This window comes from Chaetodon trifascialis, chromosome 23 (genome assembly GCF_039877785.1).
Source record: "Chaetodon trifascialis isolate fChaTrf1 chromosome 23, fChaTrf1.hap1, whole genome shotgun sequence".
Lineage (NCBI taxonomy): Eukaryota > Metazoa > Chordata > Actinopteri > Chaetodontiformes > Chaetodontidae > Chaetodon > Chaetodon trifascialis.
The window spans coordinates 13319030-13336323 of NC_092078.1; positions in this window are offsets into that span (position 1 = coordinate 13319030).

Here is a 17294-nt window from a genome sequence, read left to right on the forward strand (position 1 = left end):
CTTTGTGAAAGCTTCTTTAAATGTTCCGTGAACTCACCATCCCTTCAGTCAAACCTGTAGCTGAGTGTGCATGTCTCCATAGAAACGTTAGGTTGCCTGGGTAACCCCGGAGAGGGCGAGGGTCCGATACGAGCTCGCTCACGAGGGCGATAAACTGGAGCGCGTGGATTGTGATGCACAGCTGACACACGAGGCATTACGGACGTTTCCACAGTGTTAAAGCACATTTATACATCCGGGGGTACGTGTTTAGTTTACTTTCGATGATACGACACCGACAGCTGCCCTACATGTAAATATACACATTCACACACGTGGTCTGTCAACAGAACTTGTTCCTGACCTCGCCTCCATTGACATGATCATACAAATGATGGTAAATGCAATGCACAAATAAATAGGTTCTTCTGTATAATTACAAGGGGTAATAAATTGTAAATTATGGCTTTTGAATGTGAAAAAATAATTTAGAAATTGGTAATATATTAGAAATGAGCCATTTTTATGGTCTATAGGCATGTTTTGGGGTTTCCAGATTGTTGAGAATCAATTTTTAAATCATTGAGTAATTTGTCCTTTGGTCTAGTTCTTGAAATCACTTGGAAGAGCGATCTGACACTTCTGCTTCTGAAAAAGGTCTCCGATAACCTGGACCAGAGTCCATTCATTAAAATTTAATATTAAATATTGATTAAGAAATTGTTGACTAAACTATTTCATTCTAAAATATCTGAACTGGCATTTTTGTTCTGTATCTTATTCCCATTAGAGTCATGGCAGGATGTGTCATTCCATTTTATATCCTAGAACAAACTTTATTTCTTTTATGATGTATACATTTTGGCTGTTGTATCAGTGTTCATCATTCATCATGGCAACATATCTGACACATCACAGGACCCATCAGCCATGTCACCACACTCAATTTGGCCTTGGACAGAAGCTCCACAGTCAAACCTGTTGAGGGAAATAAATGTATGAATATCAAGCTTTGGAAGAAATGTAGAATAATAACTTTCAGAATGAGGGGTGTGTTGTATCGTCCAGCCTCACTTAACTCTTGTCCTTGTGAATAATGTTTTTAAAAAGAGCACTTGTATTTGATTGGTCTGCATCAGCCAAAAACCTGAGTTTAGCTGTTGAAATTGCATCAGGGAGAAAACATGAGATGGGTGCATCCATATTAGCACATATAACAGGTACAGTGTCTCATATATCATGTTGCTGTTGTGTAGACAGACCTGACATACAGAGCCAAGCTGCTATGAGCGACTTCTTTAGACCAGAATAGTATTTTCACACCACCTCTGATCAACACTTTCATATGAAGGTTAGTTTTTTTTTTTAATGCAAATCCAATCTCAGTCACATCAAACTTTCATTAAAATATTTTTGAGTGTTGTTTCATCACATGAATGTACGACCAGGAAATCTAGGATGAATATTGAAAAATGAATATGAATTTTTTTTTTTTCAGTTTGAAATGCAGTTGTTAACATGTATATGCAGTCAGTCAACTCTTGCATGCTATAAAGCTATACATAATGTATTTACATTTACATGCATATCCTGTGCATAATAATCCACTCCATGTACGTGTACTCATTCATTATGTATGTCTTTGCACTATTTGTATTCTTTACAACATCTGAATGACTTGTATTTAGACTTTTTATTCATGTTGGTGGATCTTTTTCACATTTGAGTGCACTTTACAGCTCTGAGCATTCTTTATTCTCTACCATTCTTACCTTTATTTGTTCAGTTGTTTGTTTGTTGTCCTTGTTCTTAGCTCTATCTATTCCTGTGCCTAGTACATGGAGATCAATGAAAAACCAGAGTCAGATTCCTCACCTGTACACATAGAATCAGAACCAGAACCAGAATCAGAACATACTTTGCCAAAGCCAATTCTGAATATGAGGTAGCTCCACTGATCAATTCCACTTTCACTTTACGTCTAGCTGGTAAACTGCAAGAGCACATGGTGCAACGACAATCACCTAAAGCTGACTGTCAGCACAACCAGTGAGCTTGTGGTGAACTACAATGCTTCACATATGGATGTTGCTGCAAAGATGCTACAAATTCTAAAACGTGGATGCTTCCCACACATCTTCACCCCAGCAGAACACAAGATCTGTGCAAACACCCCAGTTTCATGGTGGACACCCAAGATTAGTGTCACCAATTCTGACCAAATGTGAAATATGCTCACAATCTCTTCTTCTGTTCCTGAGTTATGATGTTGAAAAATGGCCAGAAAAGAGTTTTTGCAGAACATTATGATGTCATAGTGAGGTTGAACTTTTTGGATGTAAAATTTCATCAGTTCTTAATTCTATCCCACAAGACATTTGTGCAAACTTTTGTCATAATTTGCGTATGAATTGTTGAGATATGATCAAAAATGTGTTTGCGAGGTCACAGCGATCTTGACCTTTGATCATCAGTTCTTCTCTGAGTCCAAGTGAATGTTTTTACCAAATTTGAAGAAATTCCCTCAAGATTTTGCCATCACATTCATGCGAATGGGATGGATGGACGGACAGACAGCCCCAAAATGTAATTGCTGCGGCCATGGCTATCACCAGCACAACATTCAGTGAACCATCACCACAAGAGGGAGTTTCTCAGCTTCAACATCAGAGTTCACGTCACTCATATAACTGAAGAGGAAGGAAGTAAGCACTCACTGTGCAACAATCGTTTCAAAGATTTGGAGGATTATGATCATCTGTATGGATTCTCCATGTGTCAGCATTACAGTGAATCTCTGCTAAGCCAGGGTTGCATACATCCTTGGCATGACTTTTGCTTTTCTCCGCTGATCCTGAGTCTCCGTGCTTGCTTCCTTCCTGATCTTGGCCCTCAGCTACATGAGAGATGTGAGAAAGGAGCAGATGGTTGCCCTTTGCTTCTGATACCACTGAGCTCCAAACTACAAGATAGCTCAGAGGCTTCTCTTCTACCACACTCTTGAGTTTCGTTGATCAAGTAAAGAGTCTGATCTTGACTGTGAACTTAAAGGTATCAGTCACCTGCTTCAGCTCAAGCTGCTCTCACTGTCTGCTGCCGAGTCCCCCCCATTCCTCTTTCACCTGTGGACGCTCTGGGTCCTCTTGGTCTCCAGACTGTCTTCCGTTGACTTCTGCTGGATGTTAACTTCTGTCAAAATCTGTTGAATGTGAAAGTCACCATCGCTCTGCAGAACTTTGCTCTGACATTTTTCTTTCTGCTGTCTGTCAATCTAAACCAAAACCAAACCATAGCTGTCCTGGGTCGCCATCCAGTGGCTGAATGACTAAAGTGCTGGCGGGACACAAGGAAAGAAAGAAAGAAAACAAACAAACAAACTGCACATTGTGATTGATAAATGAGACATTCTTCTCACAACACCCAACAACCATTTCATTCATTTACATATTAAAGTTAGATATTCTATATTTAGCTATAGCCCAAGTACTGTATATATTGAGGATATGGAAAACTTTATAATTTGCGTTATCAGTAACTCCAGACTTACCTTCCATCTTGGAGAAAACAAAGGCAAAAAAACAATACTGTGGTTAAGTTTTGCAGCCGTTTGTTTAATTGCAGTGACTTGAAATACTGTTTAATGTTCAAATCAAGAAACAACACAGTATTACTTTATGGCTGCAGTGTTTCTGCTCTGCTTCTGATAAACTAAGAGCTGATCTGACCTTTTATGTACAATCCAAAAATGTGCTGACTCTCACTGCTAAAAAACAGCGTAATAGTGGAAAATCTGCAAAGCTGTCCATCTCCTTCTCCAGCCACTGATGACGCAGCCCTCTCCCCCCCAAAAAAACAAAACATGAAGCCCCCATCCAACATTCATAACGCGCTTGGGTGCAAAAGTCGACACGGGGAGCACCGTACACTCAGATAGATCACAGCCCAGGCTGAGAAAATGTATTCACCCATGGGCAAAGCATGACGGATAGACTCATCACTGATCTCTGCAGTCGTATCGCCTTTCGAAATGATGAGCTTAATGATCAGCAGCTCATTTCCTCCTCTGAAGGATGCATCCAGTAAACAGCCTGAGAAAAAGTAGCCTGTAGGTGTCCATAATAAAACAGCAGCTGCAGTGCTCTAACTTCTCATCGTAGGCTTCCATGGCGACCCCAAAATATTGTTAGTAATAAGCATTTCTCATTGAGGATCAGCCCACTGCAGTCAGAGCCAACAGAGCATTTACTCTGTTGGAACACAGACTCTGCTTCATCTGACCACGAATGACTCCCCCCTCCCCAAACTCACTGTCCAATAATTCTATTATTAACCATTCAATGGATCTATTTCATGTCATGTTGGTGCGTCGTTCCCATTAGGTTCAAGAGTAAAGAAGGCAGTAACTGAGAGCCAGGAGTCAGTTAAGGAATCAAATGTTACGTAAGGTTGCTGTCATTTCCCGAAAAACTGAAAACTAGAGCACATTGGGTAAAATTGGGTTAGTTCACAAATTAAAGCACAAGCTAAATCCATCATGTAGCTCCAAAACAGATGAATTTGGCCCCGAGGGTTGCATGATGTCAGCAGGTCTGCCAGCAAACTGTAGATTTGTTGAACATCAGCATTCAGTAGTCAGACAGTATGTGTGTTTTTGTTACTGAAGTTACAGACAGCATCTGCTAACAGGGGTCTCCAGGTCTGCAGGAAATCTGGTTTTAAGAGGTCTGTCATTTGAAAATGTTTGTAACTCACTGACTCTGACTGAATCACTGACATTTACTAAATGTTCACACCGTCTTTTAAAAATGAGTCATTTTTCGATAAACTGGTTTTAGTTTTAAACGGGAAGCAGGCGGGAGAAATGGGCTTCCAGTGACTGAAAGAACTTAATATTTCCATGGACTGGGAAAGAAAAAAGTAAAAAGAGACATCCAACTGGTAACAAAGTGCTAAAAAAAATGCATATTTGTATCATTATGGCACTTATTAGCCACAAAACATACAGTATTCATACACTATTCATCTTATTCACTTATGATCACACAGACACACACACACACACACACACACACACACACACACACACACACACACACACACACACACACACACACACACACACACACACACACAGACCTGGGTCTGATAAAGAGGCTCTTAAACCCTGAGGAAGTCTGTGTTCGGTCTTTCAGGGGACAATCCTTACGTCTGAATACAACCTTGAACTCAGGCCCCCCCCTCTCTGGTTCCCCTCTCTCATTACTGGACCATTCTTCCTCCCGGCTCACTTTCTCCAGGGTCCTTCGAAATTTTCCTCTCCGTCCTTTTCAGGAGTTTTTTCCAGCGGGGAAGTCCGGGCCTTCTCTCTCACAACGCTGACCGACTCCAAACGTCTTGTCTGCGAAGCTTCATTAGCATTCATTTGTTTGAATAGGTTCATTTCTCCTTCAGTCGCTCCCTCCCTCTGTCCTCTTCTTTCAGCTTGGGGGAAATGTGTATTAGCATAATAATATCCTTTACCTCACCTTGATTAACTCAATTGTTTGCATGTGTGTGTGTTTCTTACTGTGCGCCACTGTCTGTGTATCTGCATGTGTCAATCCGAGGATGGATGTAATTTTCATCTAATGAAAATATTCCTCTGTGGTTCAGATATCGAAAATTAATGCTAACAGAATTGTGTCTGTTGACATGAAGTGCTGGCAGTGAATTGCCTGCCCAGCAAGCAAACTCTTTGCCTGGTCAATGATGCCTGCCATACAATGAGAAAATGATGCTTTGAGAGTAGAATAGAGGCGCTGACGCATGAATAGATGTGCAGCCTGGACTGAGGTCCAGATCCATGAACGTATTAGATGCAAACTCATGCATACATCTGAGGAGTACTCCAATGGAGTGATGAAAGCACCTCTGCATGCAACAGTCATCTCTAGTGCTTATGCCATATAACCACTGAACACATAGAAGCACACAGACACGTAGCAGAGCCTTGCGCAGAAACCAGATACAAAATGTCCAGAGACTGAGAGGCAGGCAGGCCAAAATTAAAGCCATCAGTCGGTGAGCTCAGAACTAATGACAGGCTGCCATGCCAAGGAGGGGCGGAGAAGAGAGGGATGAAGGGATAAATAAGCAGGACAGAGAGTCTATGAGGGGCTGTTGTTGCTGCTTAGACCAGATAAGACCAAAGATACACCGCATCACTTAGCAAAATGAGAAACGATCGGAGGATAGATGAGAGGCACAATTAGAAAGAATTTAAAAAGAGGGAGAAACAGAGAGTTGTCTAGTTTCCAAGTGGTCACAGGAACAGAGAAGCTCAGCTGGAGGCAGCAGCCCTAATAGCTGTCCAATACTCCTATAAAAAGAAAGACACACACACGCAAGCACACACAGATGCACATACAGTACATCTAGCTGTAATAAGCCACTGGCCTGAGCACAATGAGCTCAGGGTCTTTTTAGGAAAGTGGAGCAGCCTTGGAAGGTTTACTTTGCTTATTACACTGCGATTAGTCCACAGACGCTGGCTTTGTTCAGCCACCGAGGGCCAAGGTATGCTCCACCTGATGAACCGCTACCCACAAATACATGCACGCACACACACACGCACACACACACATGCACGCACACATATACATGCATCTGCATACATGCTTTCATGCACAGCCCATAATGAGGACAGAATCAGACAGTTGAAGATAAACATGCACTGCCCTGAATGACCCCTGCTCACTCACCCCCCCAACACACAGACACACACATTCCACTGACTCATACACACCACACACACACACACACACACACACACACACACACACACACACACACACACACAAAGATACACACACTTGTAGCCAGAGTCTTTTCCAGCCCCTTGACCCGGGCCGACAGCACCCTGTGTTCTTGCCCCACAGTAAAGAGAGGTCCAGTGATAATGAAGCCAGAGTAGAGTGTTCGGACAGAATTACAGCTGGAATGCTGCCAGAGTCCCATCACAGTGTGCGCGCGTGTGTGTGTGTGTGTGTGTGTGTGTGTGTGTGTGTGTGTGGTTAGAAAGAGGAGAACAATAAGTGTGTGTCTGTGCAGTCAGGCAGAGTGATGGATAAATACACCTTTAATAACAGACCAGTGAGTCAGTACAGACACAGGCCTGCAGCTGTTTGACTGGCTGAGGAGAGCAGATCAGTGTTGATCAGATCACAATCACAAAGATCAATACACAAGAGTCCTGAATATCTAGGAGCAGCATACTGTACAGCTGAGTGTTAAACAGAGGCACAATGCTGTCTGTCGTGCTTAAATAAAGTGTGTGTGAGCAGGTGGGCGGCGTCGTGAGGATGAAAAGAAGCAGTGTTTCTCCATACGTTTCATCCTGACGCAGCATTGGCTTTTTTTTTTTTGGTCTCGTTTTATCCGAGACTATTCATTCTCCAACCTGTGTCAATAATATTGATCTCAGCACTTCTTCATTCTAGCCCGTGTCTGCTCACTTTATGAAGTTAGAAAAAAAGGAAGGCAGCAAGCAAAGGAGTGCATCAGCATGAGAAGTTGAGAATTACATGATGTGGTTTGGAAAAAGAATGAATAAAAAGCAGAGAAGCAGGAGCCTTGAAAGAGCTTGGTTTGGAAAATGCATGTGTGTGTGTGCGTGTGTGTGCAGTGAGGGTCTGGTACCTTCTCCCACAGTGTTGATACACAGGTCTCCAATGACATCACCACTAAGCTTCTCATCACTTTGCCCAGCACACACGCACACACACAAACACACAGACACATTCACATATTTATCATCTTCCTTGACGGCACGTGGGACACATCCCCACAGACAACTCTCAAACTTCAACTTGCAAAATTGCAATTTGATATTCACCGCGCCCTCTTCATTACCCATTCATGAGACGCACAAGTTCAGACTTTAAAACACAAATGCAAAAGATAGTAAATCCCCACCCGAGTACAGACAACCACACACATTAAATACTGTCATAAGACTAAAAGTATGAGCCTAATATATGTTGGATCCAGGTACCCTAGTAAAACTACACAATACAGCTCAATTAGAATATGACAAAAATGCCAAAGGAATAACTAGTTACCATGGTTCCATCTACCTATTATGGTGTGCATTATGAGGTGGTTTTAGTGTTTTTAGGAGCCGAGCTATTCATATACCTTAATCATGTCGTGACAGCTGGATCAAGTGTCAACAGGAAAATCCTGAAGACTTCAATCTGGCTTTTTGTAAATAAGAAATGGCACTTTATCTGCTCCACCACCAGCATGCCCCAGCCTTAAGTCTTTTGAGAATGGTTGGTTAGAAATGAAGTGAGTGGACACGGATGCCTGTGTGCATTTGTGTAAGTGATTAAATGAAAAAAAGCAAGGACTAAGTGTTCCTGTCAGTGTTCATCAGGGTGGCACTGTGTCTTTATTTCCTAGGCTGTAATAATCTGAGTGTCCACTTGGTGGTGCTGGCACTCTGTGAGCAGGGGGAGCATCAGCAGGTAGCTGAGGTGGCCTCTGTCAGCTGAGTGCAGCCGCAGTGCGCTTCCTCGGAAACTAATGTGTTTTTCTGTCAGTGGACTGCGTGCATTTGGATATTAATACATCCTTCTTATTTAAAGGACAGCAATTTAAATACAGCACCTTAATACTGGGTCTTTATATTGCAGCACAGCTCGAGTCTGAAGGCGCGGCTCATCATTTCTTCATATCCGATGGTGCATACAGTGGTTCGCCCATGTTTGCTGACTTGAAGCGATGTGTGTGTGCTACAGTGTCTCACCTGAAGAGGGTTCATGGCAGCATCGCAGAAGCAATCACTGACGTATGTCCCAGTCGTCTGTGACATGACCTCCATATCTGACCCCAGCAATGAGGTACTTCAGTGCATCCCAGGGAAACTCCTCATACTCATCCAGGTACAGACTCAGCAGCCTGGGGGGGAGGGCATCAAGACGATGATCTTAACAGACTGACTTTGAAATTAAAGACACAGACCAAGGGCAGGTAAAAAATTCCTTGCTGCATGAAGTAGACAGAATGGGCCATGCACAGGATTCAGTCTTATTCATGTGAACTAGACTGTCGTTGTTCATTGCTCTAACTGGCCCTCACTCTGACGGGGGAAAAAAAGACCTTTCTGACTGAGCTCAAGGATCTACATGTAAGAATTTTAGCTGAAAATTAACGAAAATTAGAAATAACAGTTTTGACGTTATTGCAAAGTATTGTGTTGCAGAAATAGCCACAGTAGCTTGCACGCTAACCAATACCGTGTTATGCTACTTTACATGCGCTGGTGACAGCTCTTAGTGAGTAACGGGGGCGAACTTTGATGCTGAACTCAATGTTTCATCTACACAAACAGCTGTTAACGTTGAGGTTGGGTCTGTACTATGCAGCTCATTGTTTGTTGCGACGGGGGTGGACAACTTTCTGGTGACCTCCAATTTATTTGTAGTATGAATTTGGCCAATTCTTAGATATGGCACCTTTACGTCTATATTTGTGTTTTAGAGCACGTTACTGACAAAGAACGCATCAGCCATGAATAAATTCTGCTCAACCTCATCATAGTCATCGCCGCAGTTTTCACCACCATCCTCGCTGCACTGATGGCAGTCCATCTGATGGCAGACATGCCAATAGCTGTCACTGTTTCCTTCAGTGTTAGATGAGGCCCTGACCTCAAAGTCAGAATCACTGAAGCCAATATAAAGTGTTCCAGCCCAGAAGCAGAAATGTCTTTCTAGGAGGATGCTGGAGCTTTGTTTGGGAACGCTTTTCTGTACTTCACACACTATGTTCATATGGTGTTATACTTTGGGCCTTAAGTCTTATGATAATGGTTTGTGGACACGTGTGAAGAGCTGGGGCTTCTCTACTAGCTTGTCATACTCAGGCGTCCAGGAGAAACAGCAGTGAGGGGTCTTAGTAGGGACAGCTCCCTGTGCTGAAATGGCGTCTAATATGCACATACCTCATGAACAACAGGTGGAAAATACACACAGGAAACATGGGTAGTGAGAGAAAGGTACGACATGCAACAAAGGTAGCATACGTCTGAACCACAGGGCCACCATACCTGCCTATTTTCATGCATGTTTTTGAGTAAAATGAGGTGCTTTATCTTCAGTCAGCGCTGGCTATGACTGTATCCAAGCTTAACGAGCAACCTAATGAATCAATTAAGTTCATAATGTGCAGTGTATTATACAGAGTAGCGGTCTCAGCAGGGCTGCTGCACAGGTCATGGATTGTTGCACCTGCATTGGCATTAAACAGTGAGGAACTGGCCGTAATGTGTGGTTTCAGTGGGACGATCAAACCCCAACTTTGTCAATGTCGTATAAAACCATTTATTTAGAATCATAGCTCTGTAAGTAAATTAGATTCCTTTAAGGTAGCAGAAGTTGGTTGTGTGCCACTTGTACCCACATCTTTATGGCTGCTGTACGCTGGTAAAGAAGAGTGAGGACAGGGAAGGATGAAAATGAATCAAAGGAAAGACAATAAAAATCGACTTCCTCAAACAAACAAATTGCTTGATGTATAACAGTGACATTTCCCTAGTTACAGAGAGGCGTGTCTGAAAAGCAACAAACCATAGAAACTGACAGTCAGGCCTCCACTGGTATAATAAATAGCTGCAAATCATGCTGATGAGCATGAGAGAGCAGGGGAACAGTGGGTCGATGAGCAGAGTGAAAGATTCATCTGAATAAACCAAATCAATCAAATATTCATCAAGTATTTTGTGCACTTTGTCAAGCACAAATGACACTTGAGCCTAAAAGAAACACTTGCGGGAGAAAGAAATAACACTGCGAAGCGGCAGAACAAATCAGGGACAGGAGAGCAGTAAGACAGAGCAAAGATGGTGTCCTACGGTTCTTTATCATGCTCTTCACAATGGGGGCCTGTCCCTGGCCCACAGAGAGAGCATGGAAGTGTTTGCTCATGCCAGAGGCCTCAGCCAGCTGCAGCAGGGCTCCTGTGGGGTCCACCCCAGGAGACAGGACAAAGATCAGAGGAGTCCTGCAGGTGGATTCCTCCGCAACCTGGGGGGAGAGGGCAGAGAACGTGAGAATGGATGAGCCAAGACGGCGTAACTAACTTGACACCTAAACGTAACCCTGTGATGGGATTTTTGAGTTTTCAAGCGATGACATTTGTTTCATTTCAAGCTGATGCAGTTCTCAACTTAAACTCGACACCACTGTGTCACAGCTTCAGTCTCTGGTGGCCATTTTGGCGATCAGAGTTAATCAAAGAGGGGCTTCTGATGGCGGGTGGGAGGGAGGGCTCAGTCAGACAGCCAGAAAACAGACAGCGAGAGCGAGCGAGCGAGAGAGAGAGACAGCCACATGGACAGAGAAGAACGAGGCAGAAGAAGCAACAGGGGCTGATGGGATAACAGCTGACACTCACAGCTTGAAGAGCAGCACAGAGCGGGAGGCTCCACAAAGCGAGCGCCGATGTTGTTAACAATAAAGGAGGTGACGAGGAGGAGAGCTCAACGTCAAACTCTTCTGCAGCTCATTAAAGCTATTCTCCCAATCATCCAGAAGAGGAAGAGTGAGGCCAGTCAATTCAAGGGTGACAGAGGAAGCGATAAGGGGGGGCGGATGGATGGATATTGTGATGCAAGGCAAGAGGGGGCAGGTGACAAACGGCTATGAAGAAACCATGTGGAGAGAGCAAAGAATACATAATAAAAGGAGCGTCGAGAGAAAGAGAAATTAGTAAGAAAGTAGGGTTTGTTGTATGTGTTCATTAAGATTATGTAACAGTGAAACTTTCGTCTAACTGGGTGAGTTAATACAAGTCATGAATCACGGCCCTACATCATTAACTTAGCTAGATAAACACTAGACTCTACTCTAAGCTGAAGGGAGAAGAAATCTTGGCAGCAGCAAAATCCTCCTGTGATCACATTAATATTGAGCTCGACTTTGTCAAATCCAATTCCCACTGATGGAATAAAGCAATGGAAGTGAGTGACACACATCCACAAACCCACACGCTCTCCGGCTCTCCCGTCTCTTCAGTGGAGCAGCCGTGAATAGATCTTCAGTTGTCAGAGGGAGAAGAGAAGAAGACATGTATTCATCATCACCAGGGTATGATATATACACAGTGCAGGGGGCTGTTTTTTTAATCAAATACAGAAGGCGTACAGTTGTTCTCCATTGTCAGTGTCACACTTAAGCAGAACCTGAAAATTTTTCAGGACGCAGCAGGGAAACCGTGATGAAGACATCACGGCACACCGACTCCCTCTCTTATTGTTACCGGGGGGAAGAATAATCTCGCTGCAGCAGCAAGAACAATAAAAACCTCCAACAACAAATACAAACCAGGTGGCAAAGCAAAGGTTTCCTCGTCCCAGCTCAACCTGAACAGCTCTATTAAGCATCAAGCGATCCCAATAATGCATGCACCAGTTTATCAATGGGAAGATGAAACAAAAAACACATCAATCACACAGCACAAGTATGATCCAGGGGATACTGAGAAATGCACAGGCAGAAGGGGAGCATAACTTCTACACAGTTCTACATTTGAAAGCACAACAGTGTGTCTTTGGGGGCATTAGGTGTGTTCCAAGCCTTTGAAAATAAAAGCTTTGTCCTGCTGGATTATCTCGAATCAAACAAGAAGGAAACGAGCTATTTTAGTGTGTGTTCTGTGTTTTCTTAAGACTCCTCCTCGCAGGGGTTGTGAAGCTTGTGGACCTCAAACAGACCAGACCTGCAGAGGATAAATACACACACTGCATTACCTACAGTCAGCTGGTGATGACTTTGATCATGAAGGTGAGACTTCTCTATAGAGTACGGTGGTTTAGGGAGTATTATAGATCCAAGATGGAAGTGACAGAAGGGTGGAACTGAGAGAAAAAGGCACAATTATGACTCTGCCTGCTACTTCGACACCATGGATTCATCAATACACAGTAGTTAGGCTGCTGACATGTCAGAGCCATGGTTGAGGCTATAGATTCTAAATTGCATAAACCTCAGTCAGATAAAGGATCAGTGAGTCAGGCAGACTACACCAACATATTCAAATAAACAATCCCCATAGTCCTGTAGTCTCTCTCTGCTACAAGGAGACAGTGGGAGGGTGGCCGGTGGATGGCATCCCCCCTCATGTCACCTACTGCCTACAATAACGCCAAAGAATCACCATGTCTCCAAAGACAGTGACCGTTTCGCAATAGCAAGTACGCCAAGTTCGGACTTAGAACTTGGCAGTTCGGACTTAGCAAGTTCGACCTGGGAGTACAGTCTCTCCAGGACGGGAAGACGCAGGACTGTCATTCTGCAAAGGGGACGGCAGTGTACTTGATGACGTTAGCAGGACGACACATCTCCAAAAACTTTGGAGCAAATTTTAAACCATGCCCTATCGTGATGAATCGACCACAGATTTTAAGTTTTAACATCCACTTCCCCACATAAAATAATCTTAAAACCACCTTCTGTACTACTAAAACAGTAGTATTTCGAAACTTGGAACTTATAGTTGGGCTGCACGGTGGCGCAGCAGGTAGTGCGCGTGCCTCACAGCAAGAAAGTCGCAGGTTCGATTCCCGGGTCGGGCCTTTCTGTGTGAAGTTTGCATGTTCTTCCCGTGCATGCGTGGGTTCTCTCCGGGCACTCCGGCTTCCTCCCACAGACCAAAAACATGCTCATTAGGTTGATTGGTGACTCTAAATTGCCCCTAGGTGTGAGTGTGAGTGTTAATGGTTGTGTGCAGAATCGGCTGGCGATCGGTCCAGGGCGTACCCCACCTCTCGCCCATTGACAGCCGAGATAGGCTCCGGCCCCCCGCGACCCCGAAAGGGATAAGCGGCATAGAAAATGGATGGATGGATGGAACTTATAGTTGTGAGTCCTCTCCTCCGCCATCGTTGCTACGCAATGCATTCTGGGATACCTGGCTGCCCCAAGCCCACACAAGTCACCACCCGATGCATCCTCAATAAAATGGGAGGTGCAAGAACACATCCGGGTATTTGACTGTACTTGGCGAGACGCAGACTTTTGAATTGGACCACTACTTGGACTGAGACTGATGACGTTTCTCAAAAACACAAGTACAGAGAAGAACGCATATTGAAAAAGGCTGTGTGCCAAAGAGTGCCAGCTTTTTTGGAATCAAGCCTGTCGAATGACGCGCATCGCCTCCATATTTGATTCAGCCTACCATCGCTCCAAACATGACCGAATGTTCAGTACCTGTAAAGGTACATAGTTCTGTTTGCAAGATCAAAGGATACAAGTTCTGCCCCACATTCCTCCGGTTTTATCATTTCTGAAACATCTTAATTTCATGACTGCTTTTCTCTCTACAGAGCTCAGTCATAATTCATCAAAGGCGCGATCCTTCAATGCTGTGTGAGTGTACACGAGGCTGCTGTTTGTACCAGTACAAATTACATTCTGAGCCATCTTAAGCATCAAGCTTTTTAAGCTTTCAAGTCCAGCAGCTTATATTATTGTATATTTGGTTGTGTTTTTGAATAAATTAAATAAAAAAAAGACAAAATCTAAAGCTAAATAACTGACTACTAAATACTGACCCCAGACATGTTGCTTTTACTGGGGCGTGTAGCACAACATGCGCTGTACATGCAGGTGGATAGCGACGACTGCCCGAGGTTAATCATGGCGCTCTTTGTGGCTGCAAGTTCATGCTGGAAGTGCCAAAGCTTTTCCTGTAATTTTATGAACAAGCTGACTTAGAACAAAGTCAGAGCTATTCTAAAAGTTTGATCCCAGCAGAGAGCTTAGGGGAGGTTGAGTGAGGGGAAAGAAAGAAAGGTAGGGAAGCAGAGAAAAGGAACAAAGGGGAAGCAGCTAATAGTTTGGAGGATCTAGGAATAAAAAATTTATAGGGTAAAATAAGGTTCCTTTAGTCCATCCGTCAGCATTGCTGCAGTGGAAATTAGTCTTGCTCTAGTCTACTCTCCACCTCCACAGTGCACTTCTACAATACCCAGTTGTGTTAAATAGTCATTGTCTTCTGAATCCTTGGTCTGTATTCTTTGGTTGTAGAGTCATTTTCATTTTGTGTCAATAGCTTCTTCCTGGATTTATGTGTTTTACGTCTGTGTAACAATTCACAAGTGAATTACTATTTTACTGGGAGTTTGGGAAATGCATCTATGATCAACAGTCTGTATAAAAAAAAAAATAAAGAGCACAGGCTTCATTTGTCTTAAGATTTACATTTCATGTCTTACAAATTTATTATCAAATATTTACTAATCCTCCCTCGGCTCTCCCCTTTCCCTCTGTCTCTGCCCTCAGCTTTTGAAACTATTTTTCTACTGACCTCAGCACTAGCTTTCATCTTCATTCAGTCACCCTTTCTCCACCTCTTCTTCTCTCTCATCCCTCTTCCTTCCTCATGCCTCCTCCTGCTATGGCTCCTTGCCATCCCTCGCCCTCTGTCCTCCTTCACTTATTTGTCTTCTTTCGCCCCCCTACTGTACCTTATTTCCACTCCGTCAGCCCCCTTTCATCTTTCCCTGTCCTCCTACCCATAGACAAAAAAAGATAATATATAGATAATTCCAAACATTAAGAACAATGGCAATCCATACTACATGAAATCATCAGCATCATTATCAATTACCTATTCTCAATATAAACAAGCTTTATTAGATATAAAATCTACAGAGCTCTGGAGCGCCTACCAGTGGGGAGAAGATGGAGCCAATTCTGTCCAGGGTGACGCGGCCCTGCACTGACGTTTCCAGCCTGTTTTCTGACTCTGGAGGTGTGTGAGTCCTGAATGGAGGGCAGGTTGACACCAGTGATTTTCTCTGCAGTCCAAACTGTCCGTTCGTGTCCTGTTCGGTGGCCATTTCAAAGCAGACAGCGACGGATGAACAGGGACTGGACGGTCGCAGTGTCGAACTGGATCAGTAGCTCCTCAGGCAGGTTGAACTTCGTGAGCTGCTTCAGGAAGTACATCTGCTGGGTCTTCTTGATGATGGAGTCTATGTTGGATGCCCCCTTTAATTTAGTGGATTCCAGAAACCTAAAGGTTTCCACAGCAGACACAGCGTTGTTGAGTATAGTAATGGGGGGCATTGCTGAGGGACTATTAAATCAGTCCAATAGTCCAATATCCACTCTTCCTATAGCTCTGTTTTGGTCTCCACCATCTCTTGAGGGAAACGTCTGTCTTTGGGCGCCCTGCATGGTCAATACTTCCTAACTCCCTCTTTGGCACATATCACAACCCGTAAAGGTTTTCTGGAGTCTTTCAGTTCTTGTTTGGGGGATTTTCAACCATTCAAATGCTTCTAGCTCTGTGAGATTCTTGGGCTGTCTTTCATGCACCGCTCTTTTGAGGTCTATCCACAGATTTTCAGTAATGTTTAGGTCAGGAGACTGTGAGGGCCATGGCAAAACCTTCACCTTGAGGTAGCCCATTGTCGATTTTGAGGTGTGTTTTGAGTCATTATCCTGGTGTAGAAACCATCCTCTTTTAATCTTCAGCTTTTTTTTTTGTTACAGATGGACAGAATTTTCTGATATTAAATTGAACCCATTCTTCCCTCTACCATGTTTTGTTCCCTGTGCCACTGCCTGCAACACAAGTCCAAAGCATGATCGATCCACCTCGTGCTCAACAGTTGAAGAGCTGCTCTTCTCATGAAATTCTGCACCCGTTTTTCTCCAAACTCATGATGATTGCAGCCGAAATGTTCTATTCTAACTTCATCAGTCCACAGGACTTGTTTCCAAAATGCATCAGCCTTGTTTGGATGTTCCTCTGCAAACTTCTGATGGTGAATTTTGTGGTGGGGATGCAGGAAGGTTTTCCTCTGATGACTCTTGCATGAAGGTCATATTGTGCAGATGTGGCTGCACAGTAGAGCAGTTCACCACCACTGCAGAGTCGACTAAATCTTCCTGAAGGACTTTTGCAGTCGTGCTGGGGTTTAATTTGCCTTTCTAGCAACCCTGTGAGCAGTTCTCCCTGAAAGTTTTCTTGGTCTTCCAGACCTCAGACTGACCTCCACCGTTCCTGCTGACTGCCATTTCTTAATTACATTACAAACTGAGGAGACGGCTACCTGAAAACACTTTGCTATCTTCTTATAGCTTTCTCCAGCTTTGTGGGCATCAATTATTTTAATTTTCAGAGTGCTCTGCAGCTGCTGAGAGGAGCCCGTGACTGCTGATAGTTGGGACAAGTTTTGAGGACTCAGAGTATTTAGAAAGCTTGGAAATTTGCATCACTTGGCCTTTCCTTGCTTTGATTGTGAACAAGCCATGGCCCTA